The 5733-nt window shown below is 50.7% G+C and overlaps 1 protein-coding gene across 1 annotated transcript in view; it reads right to left on the bottom strand.

Annotated features, from left to right (window-relative positions):
- Klhl29 (kelch like family member 29) overlaps nt 1–5733 on the bottom strand; it is a 303183-nt gene that overhangs the window by 37930 nt on the left and 259520 nt on the right. The gene's annotated exons all lie outside the window — the stretch shown is intronic.

Consider the following 5733-nt stretch of genomic DNA (forward strand, 5'->3'; position numbering starts at 1 on the left):
GGGGAGGGTGGAGGGGAGGGGAGGGGAGGGAATGGGCCTGAGGTATGACTTGACCTTACCTACCTCTTGACCAAAGACAGACCACCTCTGAGGAATGCTGAGTGCCTTGTGTCAACTTCTTAGCAGTCCAGACCATCTTTGAGCAATGAGGCTACCTTACTTAGAATCTCAGGACTCCTGGGAAGGTAATTTGGGGCACTACTGTCAAGAGTTCAGACCAGTCCAAACCTTAGAAACCTTAAGAACAAAGAGCTGATTTTATATCTAGGGCCCACAACTTAAAATTCAAAGGTCTATGCCCCATAGAGAACAGGGCTTGACACAGCCTAGCCCTGGAGGCTGGCCTTCTGATTTAAAACCTGGGAGCACAGACAGCTGGAAGCAGTCTGGAGCATCTTCTCAGCCCCACGGTGCTATGAAGTTCCCTTCTAGCTTCCAGTTCTCTGACTGGCACCTGACAGTGGGCTGGGTATTAATTATGGTCAGAGCTTTTCAACGTGCAATAAAAAGCCTTTTAAAGCGTTCCGATGGGAGGTGATTAACTCTATTAAGTGGCATTATGGATCTTCCTATCTGTTGCTTTCATAAACATAGTTGTAGGCGGAATGTTTTATTATGGGCATAAAAATGTCCCGCATTACAATGCATAAGCACATATTGATGTTGTATTTCTTTACTGCGCTACCGCCCCAATCCCCAACCATTCTGAAAAGAAACTACATGTCTTAATAATTTATGCTCCAAGTTTTAACCAGGATTATCAATGGCAGCTTTTGAGCTTTCTCTTTTGGCAACACAATAGATCATAGTAAAAACGCACCGACAAGCGATGTGTCCGTTTGATTTTTTTCCACCTGAATCAGCAGCCCAAATTCCAGACACAGCAGTTTAGGGCAAGGCGCACGCTGAAGAATTTAAGTCTAAGCATTTAATCTGTTCTTTCCATAAATTTCTGCTGCTTGTGCTTTATAATGATTCTACCAGAGGAAGTTTATTTATATCGCAGATTCCCAGCATCAGCACATTGAGAACACAACGCAATCGCTCAGTCAATAGCTTACAGCCATGTATAATATCACTCCGGAAATCAAAAGCCCATTTGAAGAAGAGAAGACTCAGATTAAAGTCACTTTAAGACATCAATAACTTGGACTGGCTGAGGAGAAGATATAAATATCTGGCGTGCGCATATGCAAATAGGAAGACGCGGGAACCTCCTGGTGGGACTTGCAGCACTTGAAGGCGGCGCCAGGGGCGGGGTGGGCGGTGCCTCACTGTCACCCAGGAGGGGCTAGGATACGCCTGTGCTGCAGAGTGCGCCTGCGCAATTCCTGGCTGCTGGTTTGGGCTGGGGCCCCAGGCTGCTAGAGGGCAGGGCTCCTGTGTGAAAAGCCCAATGAAGGAAAGAGGCCATCTAGAATGACACTTGCGTCATGCAACCTGGGCGTTCATCTGTATCCTGGCTTTAGAAGAGCCTGGCATAGGAGGCATGTTTTCTTCCTGTATCTCCTTTCGAGACTAGCCATTATCTTATCTCCTTCATCTCTCAGGGTTAACCCTAAGGTCTGTAGGAAAAACGAAGCTTCTAGAGAAAAGAACTTGTCTAAGCTCTCACAGCTAGTGAGCCACAGAACCAGGATCAAGCTGTACTTACAAAAAAATTGAGCATTTAAACGACTGCCTTTTGCGGTTTCCTGGACACTCTCCTTAGAGACATAGCAGGAGCAACAGCCCAGGAAAGTTTAGGGTTCATTTGAGTATACAAAGCTTGGAGTCTATAGACACAGCAAAGGAAGGGGGTGTCACAGGGTGGGGGTGGGTTGGGGGGAGGTGGCTGGATCTAGGTAGTTTAGAGGCTTGGGGTAGGGCTGGCTGGTAGGACCCTCGGAATGGGGGTGGTCAGAGGAGAATCTCTGAGAAGAGGCAAGGTAAGTCCTAAGGAGTCTGGAACCAGCCAGGTCTGGTTAGGCTACCCTTGAGTTCGGGAGGAAGGGAAGACACTGGGAGAGGCTTGTGGAATCCCAGGGACAATTGGTGAACCCACTGCCCGTGGCCAGAAACAACCAAGGCCTTAGTGGCTTGCTTATCTTCGTCTCTACAGCCTCTAGGATTACACCTTAGGAGAAGAAAGAACATTAGAACCGTGCTGTGTTTATGGTGTGGCTCAGCACTGGGCAGAGATCCGTGCAAAGGGAATGCAAAAAGTACCTGGCCAAGCGGGAAAGGGAGGCCAGAGCATTAGAATGAAGTTAGCGAAACCCACAGAAACGATTTGAGGGTGACTTTAGCCTAGTGGCCACCTCTGCTTCTATGGGTAGCCCTGATCCCATCCCTCTGTGCATGCAACAACTCCTGCATTCAACAAGTGTTTACTGAGGATGGCTATGTGCCAATGCTGGGAATACAGCAAGGAACAAACAACTCTCACTGCAGGGTATCTGGTGACCCACAAAATGTGTCCCTTTTTTTTTCTAGGGCTGGGCAGCTCAGCTAGTTTAGGAGGGTGGGATAGTCATGTGGAGGGGGAGCGGGTGGTGTTTTCACTTAGGCATTGGCTGCATTTAGACCCTGAGATCTGGGCAGATGGCCTACAAGAGCCTTGGGGCTCAGTGGCATACTGTTGCTCCTCCCTTCTCCCAGCAGCCACTGCTCCTCACTGAATTAAAGTTAGCAGGGCACTTGAACTCCCTGCTGGGTAAGATCAAGCTCTTCCTAGGAAATGGAATACACTGTCCCTTCCTCCAGTGCTCTAAGTCACAACCCAGCAGATGCTTGGCAAAGCCGGCTAGGTCAGTAAGGAATGCAGTGGCGATCATGTACTGTGTGCAGAGGCAGCCTGGCTAACTTGAGGCGCTCTTTAGAGGTGCTCTCTTGGCTGTATGGAACCTTCTATCAGAGCTTCTCTCATTGACTCACAGTGGTAAGAGATGCTTGCATGGTGCCTCTAATTGGTTCCTGTCAACAGGGGCCTCAGCTGCCACCTGCCCTAGGGCACTAGTTGGAGTCACGGAGTTCTGGTGGCTCATAGTTGAGTGCTGGGGTGTGATTCTCTGGGCATCTGTCCACTCCTGGCTATGTGAACCAGCTCTTGCTGATTCCACACAGAATCTCCTCTGACTTCCCAGGCTTCTCTGAAAAGCACAGATGCGTATTTTCATAGCTTCCTATAGAGATTTCGGGGTGAAGCTGCAGGGGTTCTGAAATAGTAGGTGGAGAACTCTGAGGATGCCTTATAATTCCCCATAGAGGGTAGGTAACCCCCCACTGGATTGTGGGAGAACATCTGTGTCAATCAGCAGGGATGAGGGGCATGTGGGCCAGGTGGAGTTGGGCAGAGTGATCTCCGGTAGCTTGGGTGTGATCTCATCGCATGCCCCCAACTGGGGTACTTACGGATGACATACCAGTTCTCTTTCCAGGAGCCCCTCCCAGGATGGAGAGAATGGGTGCCAGAGGGGTCAGGCCTGCCTTAGGCTGGCATCTGGTTCTGTGTGGGGTTCAAGGAGGCTTCTGGAGGAATGTCTGGCAAAAGGCAGGATGGGGACGTCAGCTTGAGCAAGGACAGTGACTGTTACACAGAGGTCCTGAGGAGCAGATTGGTGGAGAGGGCAGAAGCCATGAGTGGCTTGCCAAGAGGACCTCTGGAGGATTTGAGCAGAGAACCTGATAGAATTCGCTATGATGCCTGTGTTGCAGCATGAAGCATGGCCAGGAAGCAGCAGAAAGGAGGCAGCTGCTCAGGGAGGCTGAGACTGCGAAGAGGCTGACTTGGCCTGGAGGAGGGTAGAGCTCAGCTGAAGGGCCTCATGTGGAAGAGTTAACAGGCTAGGTGTCCTCACTGGTGATTGGGGTTCTCATGGCTGGCCACTTGGGCTTCTATAAGGATATCTCTATCAATTCAAAGCGTATTTATCAGGGATGGAGTCGGGCCCCTTTGTGGTGTCACATGGGACAAAGCCATGCTTAAACACCCCCATAGCTAATCCCAGAGCCAAACACTGAGGTATAAGGTAAATACAGGTTAAAGTCTAGGCTTTGGGATAAAGGATGCTTCATTTCTGTTTCTATTCTGTCCCTGACCGTGGGATAAATACAGGATAGTCATGTCATGTTTCTGAGCCATAGCTTCATCTGTAGATGGGGGTCATGATAATCCCCATTTCCTAGATGTAAAGATTAGATAGGTCAATATTCATACCGAGTATTCTGGAGGGAACTAGCCGCCATAGCTCCCGGGGGTGGGGGTGGGGTGTTGCAGCTCAGAGGTCAGTCAAGTCACACTGTACAGCTTCAGGGGGCATAATTTACCTCAGAGTCCTCAGGGTGTTTTGAATTACTCTCACAGTTTTCTGGTAGGTGGCAGGCAAGGGTCTTGAGAAAGGATAGCTTTTTACATATCACATAAAGTTGCTAAATTGGCCAGAGACGGGGGTGTTCTAAAGTCATTCACAGTTGGGTGGGGGAGACAGACATGAAAATAGACTGTCAAGATGCTCGGGTAGGGAGGAAGGGTGGAGTCTGCACGTGTCCCTGAGGGTTAGCTGAGGAAAGGACTCTCTCCCGTGCTGAGCCTGCTGTCTCAGAATTCCCACTAGAAAGCAATGATACAGAATGAAACATTGCTCTCAGACCCTCCAATAGTCCCCAGTTGGAGACAGATGGGGCTACGGCCCCGAGAGGCCCCGAGTCTCTCTGCTCAGGTTATCAATAGAGAGCCTTTCTCTGTGTTCATTCAGTCCCCCGTGGAAAAGGCAGGCACTGAATACAGAATAAATACCCAGATCTCTGTGCGCTATAGTTCCTGCCTGAGTCATAATTTACCTCATGTGCTATGTTGCTATCAGGAGGCTCCCAGCTCCTGAGGCAGCCTTCGTGCCAACCTTTTCCCCTGAAGGGAGGCACAGAGGCCAGTGTACCTAAAGGGGACCCAACAGCCTGTGCTTAGCATGTGCACGGGGAAGGAGACATCTGTGAACTTCACGGGGACCCCAGAGTTACTGTTTCCTCCACCTCTGCTGCCTGCTCCCTCATCAGCAGTCACTATGTCTTGTCACTCCGGTCTGGGCAGCGTGTTCTGACGAGACAGCCTCACCACTGCCGTGTTCTGGGGTTAAAGGTGTTTCTGAAAAGGGAGGGTCCGTCTTCGCAATCAGCAGAAGGAGCCCTGGAAGACAAGGTGGCTAGCTTTGTGCTGGTCTAGGTTGGGAGCACAGGGTTCTCAGTGGGAGTAAGCCTGGCAGAGGAGGTTAATAGGGGAGAGGGGTGAAGGACAGGTGGGAAGGAGAACTGTGGAGTGGGGTAGGGCAAGAGGGTAGGAGACCAGGGAATGCTGGAGTTCAGACGACTTAGTCCCTCCAGGCTTGGGGCTCACCATCAGCTTGCTCTAGACCCCTCAGGGAGCAAAGACTTCCGAGGCATGAACCACCCTAGAGGCTTCTGTCAGGCAGCTGAGAGATCAGGAAAAAAAAATACATCCTCAGCTGCCCGAGTCCCTTTCTGGAGCCAAGAAGGCTCAAGAAACAGGATGTGGGGTGACCAACTAGCCTCTACAAGCAACAGTGGTCTAATGGGAAGGATGAGGAAGAGGAGGAGGAGAAGGAAGAGGAGAAGGAGGAGGAGGGGGGAGGGGAAGGAAGAGGAGGAGGTGGAGGAGGAGGAGGTGGAGGAGGAAGAGGAGGAGGAGGTAGAGGAAGAGGAGGAGGAGGAGGGGGAAGTGGAGGTGGAGGAGGTGGA

The sequence above is a fragment of the Mus caroli genome, chromosome 12 (assembly GCF_900094665.2).
Source record: "Mus caroli chromosome 12, CAROLI_EIJ_v1.1, whole genome shotgun sequence".
In the NCBI taxonomy this organism is placed as follows: domain Eukaryota; kingdom Metazoa; phylum Chordata; class Mammalia; order Rodentia; family Muridae; genus Mus; species Mus caroli.